Source organism: Perca flavescens, chromosome 23 (genome assembly GCF_004354835.1).
Source record: "Perca flavescens isolate YP-PL-M2 chromosome 23, PFLA_1.0, whole genome shotgun sequence".
NCBI classification, from domain to species: Eukaryota; Metazoa; Chordata; class Actinopteri; order Perciformes; family Percidae; genus Perca; species Perca flavescens.
Genome location: NC_041353.1, coordinates 6185886 through 6196580, shown reverse-complemented (window position 1 = coordinate 6196580; position 10695 = coordinate 6185886). Strand labels below are relative to the sequence as shown.

The window sequence follows — 10695 nt, the reverse complement described above, 5'->3', positions numbered from 1 at the left end:
CACTCATTTTATTAGCATTATTTTACATTTGGAGCTGCTTTTCTTTTTCCAATAAGTTGAAGGGTTAGTGAGCAATGTAAGCCAGACTTTGGAGGAGGTTTTGTTGAAATATTGTTTATTTTTTATTTTTTTTTAAAGAGCTGTACGATGCAGAATTCATTGTTGATTGTTAATAAGATGTTGAAAGTCCACAGTTGCGGCTTACCAGGTGGTTGGCAAGCAAGGCAACCACCAACATATTATTATTATTATTATTATTATTATTATTATTATTAACCCCAAGGCGGTTTCATTTGACTACGTGATGAAGTAGATCATTTTAATGCTGTTCTGCTGTTGGATGCTAAGTCATAAGAGTTTTGGTATCTGTGACGGTCACATTTTAAGATGAACTTTAGTGGAAAGTTAAGGTAATGTGTCCTGCTCAATCATGATGACTCACTTACTTCCAAAACCAATTTTAGGGTAAATTAGCATTTGTTTCTGTCAAGAAAACACCTTTTTGACTCTTTTATTAAATAAAGTATAGAGTGAATTAACACAGTAACATCAACATCTTTCAATCTTTATATTGCATTATAATCTTCAACATGGTATTCTTTTTTTTTTTACTGCAGTGGTGTAATATTGCAGTGCATAATCTATAATGTAGTAATGGAAATAATGGGCATCAAGGTCTTTTTTGCTTTTATTTTTTTGATTCCTTTAACTACCTTTTAAACGGACACAAACATGTTGATTTTATCTTTTTTTTCTATGTCTTTAAAGCCTATTTTGTATTATTTTTATATATAAAACCCAATGAAATTTGTTTTTGCATCTTAGAACAAGAAAAACCAACAGGTTTTTCCACTTTAAATAATAAAAAAAAATATTTAAGAATGACATGACTTACTAAAATGTAGATTTTCTGCAGTAAAAAGTAAGATTACCAAATACTTTTAGATCAACACATAATAAATGACATATTTATCCCCACCAGGAGGTGCCAGTGTTCATGTAATGGCCTTTGTGTTGGCTAAAATAGGTTTAGGTGGATGCATGTGGGGAAAGCAATGCCAGTGATACCTGGGGAAAAGTACTAATGATTGAAATTCAATGGTCCAGATTAAAATATAGTTCAGAATAAAAGTAATACATTTCATTTATGTTTATAATATGACTTGTCACCAATATGTGACCATCATCTCGAGCATGATTGAAAGCCCCTCTATCCATCTATCCTTTTATTCATCCATCCATCATGTTCGGAGGCAGAAAGAGCAGTCTGTCTGAGATTAGATACTCTTTAAGTGCAGATAACACAGCAGATGCCTGCCTGCCAACCATCTTCACCCATACTCTTTTAAATTTGTGTCTGGATATCACATCCATAATGTTTGTTATCCACTAAGTAACACAGCTTGATTTACATTTTATATTTGAAATTTACAGCAAGACACAAAGGTGTGTGTGTGTGTGTGTGTGTGTGTGTGTGTGTGTGTGTGTGTGTGTGTGTGTGTGTGTGTGTGTGTGTGTTAACTGTGTTGGTGAGGTCACACTTCCTCTTCCTATAACTGCTCAGTGAGCACACACACATAAAGAAACAGTAATGATTATTAGTTACAGTTAAAACACAGAGAAGAATTATAATGCACTTGATATAAGCAGTCAGGAAAAGCCCAGACAGCTAAGTCAATCCTGTTAGTGTTGGAGATGGGGACTCGTGTTTAAGTCGCACACACAGCGACTTCAAACCTGACTTGAGACTCGTCCTCAAAAGACTTCAGCCTCGATTCCGACTCGAGATGCAGGACTCGTGAAACAATCTTTATTTTTAGGAAACATCTGATGAGCTGAATTTTGTTCCCCTCCCTGCGTAACCTATAACCTACCTATGTAATATGTAACGTATCTGCTGGGTGCTGCCACACGTGAGAAAGGACAACAAACATGTTGACCGCACCAGCAGCTGCTGTGCCATTCATCAGAAGCTTTGGTTTTAAACACTTTAAACACAGACAACAAGCCCCAAACAAAAGAAGTGCTGAATGCAAAATATGTGCTATCAAGATAAAGGATTCTGGCTCAACCACATCTGAGTTTATCAGGCACCAGAAAACGTACCCTGATAGGTTAGCAAACATGTTTAGCTCAGCATTGGCCACCTAACGTTAGCTTTCTTCATGCTTTAGCTACGACCTACGGGAGGTTAATTCCGACTTGAGACTTGACTTGGACTCTAGCTCAAAGACTTGAGACTTGACTTGGACTCTAGCTCAAAGACTTGAGACTTGACTTGGACTCTAGCTCAGAGACTTGAGACTTGACTTGGACTCTAGCTCAGAGACTTGAGACTTGACTTGGGCTCTAGTTCAAAGACTTTACTTGGACTTTAGCTCAGAGACTTGAGACTTCACTTGGACTCTAGTTCAGAGACTTGTGAGCATCTCTGGTTATTGTGTGTGTGTGTGTGTGTGTGTGTGTGTGTGTGTGTGTGTGTGTGTGTGTGTGTGTGTGTGTGTGTGTGTGTGTGTGTGTGTGTGTGTGTGTGTGTGTGTGTGTAATATTGTTTTAACTGTTTACATGCTGATACTGCTGAACTGGTTTTCTACTGTCCTGTACCAGCATTAACTGTATTTTACTTTACTGAACTGTCTTCTAATGTCCTGAAATGTTATTTAATGTCCCCAACTGCTCTTAAATGTCCTTTACTTTACTAGAATGCCCTGTACTGTTCCCTCCTGTCCTGTCCTCTACTTTGCTGTACAAATGGGTGTAGAGCAGTGTTTCATGGGAGTTATATTTTCCAGTGCGCAACAGAACAGATAGCTCCTTTAACAGCCAAATATTATTCTTGGCTTGTAGCCCGTCTTTTACTACATGTTTTGAATTTTAAAAACTCAACTATGAGCTGAAAGAAAACTTCTTTTGGGATTTAAATAATTTTGAATAAATCAAAATATTGTTGTTTTTTTGTTAATGGTTTTAGCCATATTCAGGATTATAGGAATAACCATCTGAATAATGTCGGCAGTGAATTTATTGCTGCTGCTGTACAGTATGAAGACTGATATGTTGAAGAAAAATCCATGTGGTGGCAACATTTCATTTCCCTAAAACTGAAAATTGCTAAGTAGTTAATGCATATCTTTCTCGTCATTTGCAAGACATTCTGTTAACAGTAATGTTTTCCCAGCCTTTAAATCCTTCCAACTTAGACCAGGAAAATCTGCAGGTGTTTGTTTTGTTTGCAAAGATCAGTGCCCCCTTTTTCCTTTCCTCTGCAACGTGAAGCAAGCCATCAGATTTCCTGCCAAAAACAGCCTGCTACGTGCAATGCAGAGGTAGCTCAAGGCTGGCACTCTCATTCATTTACAAGTAACTGTTCAACCTTTAAACCTTTATTCTATTTATTCACTTTAAAGAAAGCTTTTGCATTCAGTCTGCTACCAGTGAACCATACAGAACACCAATTGCCATCCAACAGATTTGATGTCAAAAAAGAAAAAAAAATCAAAAATACATCTTAACCCCAACATCCTGTAATCTTTTTTAACCCTAATCTTTTTAGTGTTCACAATTATTCACCCCCCCACACCCCCCACACAATGTTTCTTTAAGAGCTTCCTCCACAAAGAGACACTCCCGATTTAATTAAGCTTCTTTGCATTTGGCACTTTTCTTTTTTAATTTCTCGTCATATTTATGTTTAAATAGTGTTTTTGTATCTTTTTATATTTGCATTGTAATTTTCTTATTCTATATTTATCCGCTTGACTGTTTAAATACTTGGCCTTTATGATTATGTCCTTAATATGTGTAATGTGTGCACCAAACAACCTACTTAGTAATACACCTTATTTTGATTCTGAGTATCTTTGCAAGAGGTCGGATCTCTGCTAGAATTTAAATTCAGGTTCTGTGTTTTTGAACAAAGCTCGTCTGTGCAGCAGAGTTTTTAAAGCGAGACCCGTCAAAGGGTCAGTTCAGTCTGAATAATAAAATCAATGATTTCAACACAAACCCTCAAACTCTGTCTTTGCAGGCAGCAATGATATTGCTGTGGCTGCAGGTCTGAGGTGATACCATTTCCTCTGTAGGTGGTTTTTCAAACCTACGGAACTATTTTTGTGAGCAGAACAGCAAGAGTCCTTTTGGTGGGTTTCCCCATGCATTGCACTAAATTAATCCTCCCGCTGAATATGAGCAGCAAATCCACAAAAAGGCTTTTACAAAAATCTAATCAGTTACAATTTCTGTAGAGAATATGAATTTGGATCAGAGCAGTCTAAAAAAAAAAAAAAATAATCTTATTCTCGCACACTGATGACTGATGATGAGAGTCGGCATATTGTCTTTTTTAATAAAACCCATATTTTAATAACTGCCATTTTCAATTAGATCGTTTTTTTTTTTTTTAAAGAAAGATAATCAGTTTGAGCGTTTTGAGTTAAGAGAAGGATTAATGACGGACAGACTGAGAAAGAGACTGGAGAAGAGTGGAGGCTATGTAATTGTAAAACGTTATTCTTTTGTACGGAGCATCAATATGGGACTGAGGGACGGAGCCTGTACTCTTTTTACACACGTTGCCATGGAAACCAGCCCAGCAGCCAACCAGCTGCTGCAACAACACACAGACACACACACACACACACACACACACACACACACACACACACCTCCTCCACCCAGCCATCTTTTACACGCACGACCCCCTGTCTTCTCTGCACATTGACATTGCATACCAGCACATGGATTATTATAAGCCGACAACTGAGTGTTTTTACAGTAAAAAAAAATGGATGAAACCAAGAACACATACAACCAAGAACACACACACACCTTCTAAGTACAATACACACACACACACACACACACACACACACACACACCTATGCATACACTTGCGGTGCTTGGAGCTGATGCATAACTAAACTGTGACATGGTTGTGCAGCAGTTGATGATACAGAATCAGGACACAACAGGAAATGAGTCAGCTTTTCAAGGGCAAAAAGATAACCGCAACATTTACTGAATTGAATTTACCTGCCTGGAGCAGGACACGTTTTTTTAATTTAAAATTTGTCAGGTGAAGAACAGGCAAGTTTATGAGCACAAAAAATATATATGTACATTGAGTGCATATGCTGTAAGCAGTGCACACAAATAGAGCATGATAATTGCCTTGCGTTGAACATATTTGCAGTCTTCCCTGTGTGGAATACAATACAATATAACTCAAGAGAACAACTGGTGGTATGAAGAGGAATGATGATGTGTGGAAAAAAAACAATTTGAGGGAGAAAAAAACTAAAGAATGAGATGCATAAATAGCTTTTTCATTACAGGCAACATAAACCTCTCTGCATGCTGCATGCAGGTTGAAGCAGTTAGATCCTTTACTCAAGTAAAATAAAATACCACAATGTTAAAATACTTGATAACAAATAAAAGTCCTGCATTGAAAAGTGTTATAAGCCACCCGCTTTGAAGTCAAAAGTTCAATGCTTGTACTTTAGTACAGAGTAAATGTACTTGTTACTTTCCACCATGTTACTTGGCTGTATGGTATATTTTAACTAACAAATATTATGAACTTTTCTACATATATCCTGTATCTCGACAAACATAAGTCATCAAAAAAAAAAATGTCACTTCAGTGCGTTGCAAGGATCAATCTGAAAAAATCTACTGTTTTTCAGATTCAGCTCGGGTTAAAACTCTGTAGGAACAAAGAATAAAATATCCATATATATATATTAGTAAAAACTAATATTTTCAAGCAATAACTGTCAATAGATACAATATGTTTATACAAAAGAATAAAACATGTTTGAATTTTATATTTTTTAAGGTGAAAAATCCTCAAACTGTATTTAGATCATCAATACTACCCTACACACATACTTATTTAAGGTGTATGTAGTACCGCTGTTTTTATTTTTACTTTCATGCTTTACAGTGTCAATAATAGACACTCATAATGTATATAGTGTTCTAGTAGTGCTGAAACGATTTGTCATTTGTCAGAAAATGAATCATCAGCTCTTAATAATTTGTGTCATCTATTGGGAACAATGGCAGACATTTTGTGATTCCAGCTTTGTGAGGATTTGCAGCTTTTTTTCTGTTTTATATAATTTTGAATCAAATATTTTTGGTTTTTAGATTGTGAATTGATCAAAAAAAAAAAAAACATAACGGACAGATGAATAGTGAACGGAAGATAATCATTAATTGCATCTCATTGTTTAGATTCCTTACCTATACTTTCATTTGCATTTCGTTTTGCTGCTGTGACACCTCAAAATCTCAAGTAAAAACCTGTTGTTAATTACATTCAGCTTTTTATTCATAGCTCTGTGAGATATTGTCAACACCAAGAATTCAATCACAAAGAAAATCTAGTACAAAGAAGAAAAGTGGCCTGTCTGCAGTTTTGTTCAGAAAGAAATTTACATCATATCAGAAGTTTATGATGCTGACAGTCCAAAATAAAAGGCCAGGATCAGACAGATATGTCGGCCCAGTCTTAGTTTCTTCATTAGTTCTGCATGCTAATGTGACGTGTGTGACTCCAGCGAGGGTTTGAATTTCCCTGACGCAGTAAGGAGGAGGAGAGCTGCGTTTCATCGACCTTCCAGAGACGGACCCCCCGACCATCAACGCAGGCCCGATCTCACATTACTGACAGCCCTGCCCCTAAGGGCTGAACATGCACACACACACACACACACGCACACGCACACACACGCGTTTGTGGCACTATCTTTGTCGGGACCCGTCATTGACATAATGCATTCCCTAGCCCCTTACCTTAACCTTAACCGCCACAACTAAATACCTAACCTGAACCCTTACCCTCACCCTAACCATAACCTAATTCTATCCCTAATCCTAAAACCAAGTCTTAACCCTCAAACAGCCCTTTAAAGTTGTGGAGTCCACCATTTTGGCCCCACAAAGCTGTCGCAACCCCACAAGCATACTGGACTCCCGGTTTTTGGACCCCACAAATATAGTTACACACACACACACACACCCCACACACACGCACAGGGCTAAACCCCCTCTATGGTGCAGTTAACTATGACAGGACAACATGAGATTACCATTTCTGATAATCCACTCATGTTCTTTACAAAGCGGTGAGGTGGCTGATTGGTCACACTGTGACTTTGTGTTGGTTTGAAGATTGTTGAGGTCCAGAGGTGTATTTACTCAGAACAGTTTGAGATACTTTACTCAAGTGTGGAGGGGAATTACTGTACCAATACTTTTTTACTCTGTTAGAGTTATCTGACTGCTGTAGTTACTGCTTACTTTGCTTTTAAAGATTGTATTTAGCTGGTTAAGCTCATATGACATGTCTGTTGTCGGGTGAAAATCTAGATCTCCTTTCAGAAGCTCTGAAAAACAGTTGTGAGCTTGATGACATAATGCATTTCAAGCATTCTCTAAAGAGTTTTAGAGGATTTTCCCAACCAATCTGAAAGCATGGAAATCCCCAAACCCGTATAAAAGATTGAAGTGAAGAACCTAAAATTTACAATTTTGTGGATTTTCTTCATGATGTACCTGTGATTTTGACAGGATTTTCTTGATATCATTAGGTAATTTCTCAGCTTCTTCACATAAATTACCAATTTCTCACATTCTTGTTATACTAGTACTCCTTTTCTTTTACTTAAGTATGTTTTCAATTGTAATGTTTGTTTGTTTTTTTCTTCCATTTTGCCGTTACATATTTTACGGTTTGAAAAAGAAGGAGGTTAGATTCCAATGAGGGTGCCATCAATATCTGGGATCTATTTAGTATTTGATTAAAAATCTGGTATAGTCAGCGTCACCCGCCTCTGATATGATGGATATGAGGCAGTTTGATTGATTACATGCTGTATGTATTGTAAAGATCAATATTACACTGGAAGGAAAAAGAAAAACGTGACCTGGAGTCAATTCCTTTAGAAATGTCAATGGGATTTCACCCAAAGTGTTCAGATACTATTACAGTATTAGGGCTGGCTTAACAAGGGCTGGCTTAACAAGTACTGGCGCTCTAGATACGATTTTGCATTCCTACATATTAACACCCCCAATAATCTTCCACCTTTTGTAAAACCACAGATACAACTACAAATAGAGGCAATGTTGCTTTTTTCCAAAAATCTGCAGCACATTTACAACGATATCCTTTAAATGTCAATGTTGATTAGGTCTGTGAATTTAGCATTTACATCCTGATCATTTTCATGCACTTATTGCTTGTTACGAGCTGTCGGTCCACAGTGGATTAAGATAATCGTTTCCCCGGCAACTTCCTCTCCTCAGACTTGAATGTGGATGAAGTTGTAGGCGTGCTTCCCCAGTAAAGGGATGAGTCCCCTGGAAGACAACAAGCCAGCCCATGTTATTATATTGCTTATTTTTTAAAACATCTTTCAGGGTTTCTGTAGCTTTCGGTGTCATATCTTCTAAGTCAAGTATAGGACCTGCATTCAAACTCTTACTTAAGTAAAAGTACAAAAATATCAGCTTTTAAAATAAACTTAAAGTACCAAAAGTAAAAGTAGTATTCATGCAGAAGCATACAGTATATATATTCGATTATAATTATAATGCATCAATGTGTTCATGACTGTAATGTCGCAGCTGGTAAAGATGTCGCTGGTTTTAATTACTTTATATGCTGCTGGGTAGTTTAACCTATAAAAATACATCATAAATTATTAGTTGATTGATATTTTGTATTAACAATCATAATCTGCAAAGTAATAAGTACCTAGCTGTCAGATGTAAATGTAGGGGAGTAAAAAGTAAAATAGTTGCATCCAAAATGGTAATACACAAGTACCTCAAAACAGCAGTTGCGAATACCTGAAAAACCGCAAAAACCACATTCCTTTTTACCAGCTACCCCACCTGCATCTTTGACACCTTTTTCACCACTGATGAGTTTGCACCCCTGAAAGGTGTAAAACCAAACTTGAAATTGTAAATGGGAGAAAAGAAAATTAACATTTCCTGTGTCAAATCATTTATTGTGAATTTTCCATGTAGGCAGACTGCTCAGCCAACTCCTAATTATACATTTCTTTTTCTTTCTTTTTAAATTTCCTCCCCCGCCGCCCACCCGCAGCACTCAAACACACTTCTTTCTTCCCACACCAGTCCTGTTGTGTCCCAGTCCTCTACTGTCTCTGTTCAAAGCAGCCATTTATTTCTAGATTTATCATTTCACCAATTCCCCCAATGATAACATCAATGAATGCATTACCTTTTGAAAGAGAGATGAAGGGAGCAAAAATATATGAATTTATACTCTCTCTCTCTCTCTCTCTCTCTCTCTCTCTCTCTCTCTCTCTCTCTCTCTCTCTCTCTCTCTCATTCTATCTGTCTTGCTCTCTCTCTCTCGGTCACTCTCTCTCATTCTATCTCTCTCTCTCTCTCCACATATCAGATGTATGCCTTGCTTGGTCGAGCCAGGCATATGGAAATGGAGCCGTAGCAGATGGGAGCGAATCCCACAGGCAGTCCAGATGACTAATGAATAATGAACAATAGAGAGGAAAGTGCTCTGTCGTATAAACAGAGGTGTGATGTTCAAGATAGGCCACCGTTCAGCCACCACTAAACATTAATCAATAGTGAATTGTGTCCCTCTGTCTGAATCGCGTGAGCGCGGCATCAATTTGCCTCCACTCAGACGTCTATTAGCTTATCAAAAGCTCAGGGAGCGCATAATTTATGAGACATGCCTTGCTGGATTCAGATTGCGATCTGTTGATGCGGGGGATACATGCATCTCCCAGTGCAATTCATTAGAAATAAAGACAGATTATTCCCAGAGGGCAGGAATGTGGAGAAGTTTGGACTCTGCAGGAAAGAGCTGATGCACATTGAATTTCTGTGAACTTGTTTGTGTGTTTTCTATATTCCTGTGGATACAGGCCAAATGGAGAGGATCACGTGGAGAGATTTCCATGCAGCTACTGAATTATGCAGCTTGTTCACAGTCTACTGTGAAACAGCAGTAAATGTGAGGTTTTACTGTCTGTCCCTTGGTAGAAAAACGGCGAGGGATCCCTATTTAAGCTGCCATTTTGAACTCTGATTTTTAACACATATACATGTTACAAATTTGTAGAGATAATGGTTTGAGGCCTATGTTGTGTGTTGAGAAAAAGTTAAGACACACAATAACTGACCCTCACCTTCCCCGTCGAAAGTTAGAACACAGCTCAAAATACCAAAGTAGTACCCAAAATAGAAAGTGATATCTACCTAGGTCTTAGTTAAATGATCACTATCATAGTCATTTTACTTAGCTTAATGGCGATACAATAAGGTTAAAATGATGTCCTACACTTGATTTCTAACATCCAATTTCCTTAAATTTAACCTCTGAGTAGCTTTATAAAAATCATATATATATATATATATATATATATATATATATACTGAACAAAATTATAAAAGCAACACTTTTGTTTTTGCCGCCATTTTTCATGAGCTGAACTCAAAGATCCAAGACTTTTTCTATGTACTCAAAAGGCCTATTTCTCTCAAATATTGTTCACAAATCTGTCTAAATCTGTGTTAGTGAGCACTTCTCCTTTGCCAAGATAATCCATCCACCTCACAGGTGTGGCATATCAAGATGCTGATTAGACCCTAACCATAACCGTAACACCAGATACTGACTGGTTT

The 10695-nt window shown here is 37.4% G+C and overlaps 1 long non-coding RNA gene across 1 annotated transcript in view; it reads left to right on the top strand.

Moving 5' to 3' along the window:
* The window catches only part of LOC114550436 (uncharacterized), a 47844-nt gene that overhangs the window by 23534 nt on the left and 13615 nt on the right, over positions 1 to 10695 (top strand). The gene's annotated exons all lie outside the window — the stretch shown is intronic.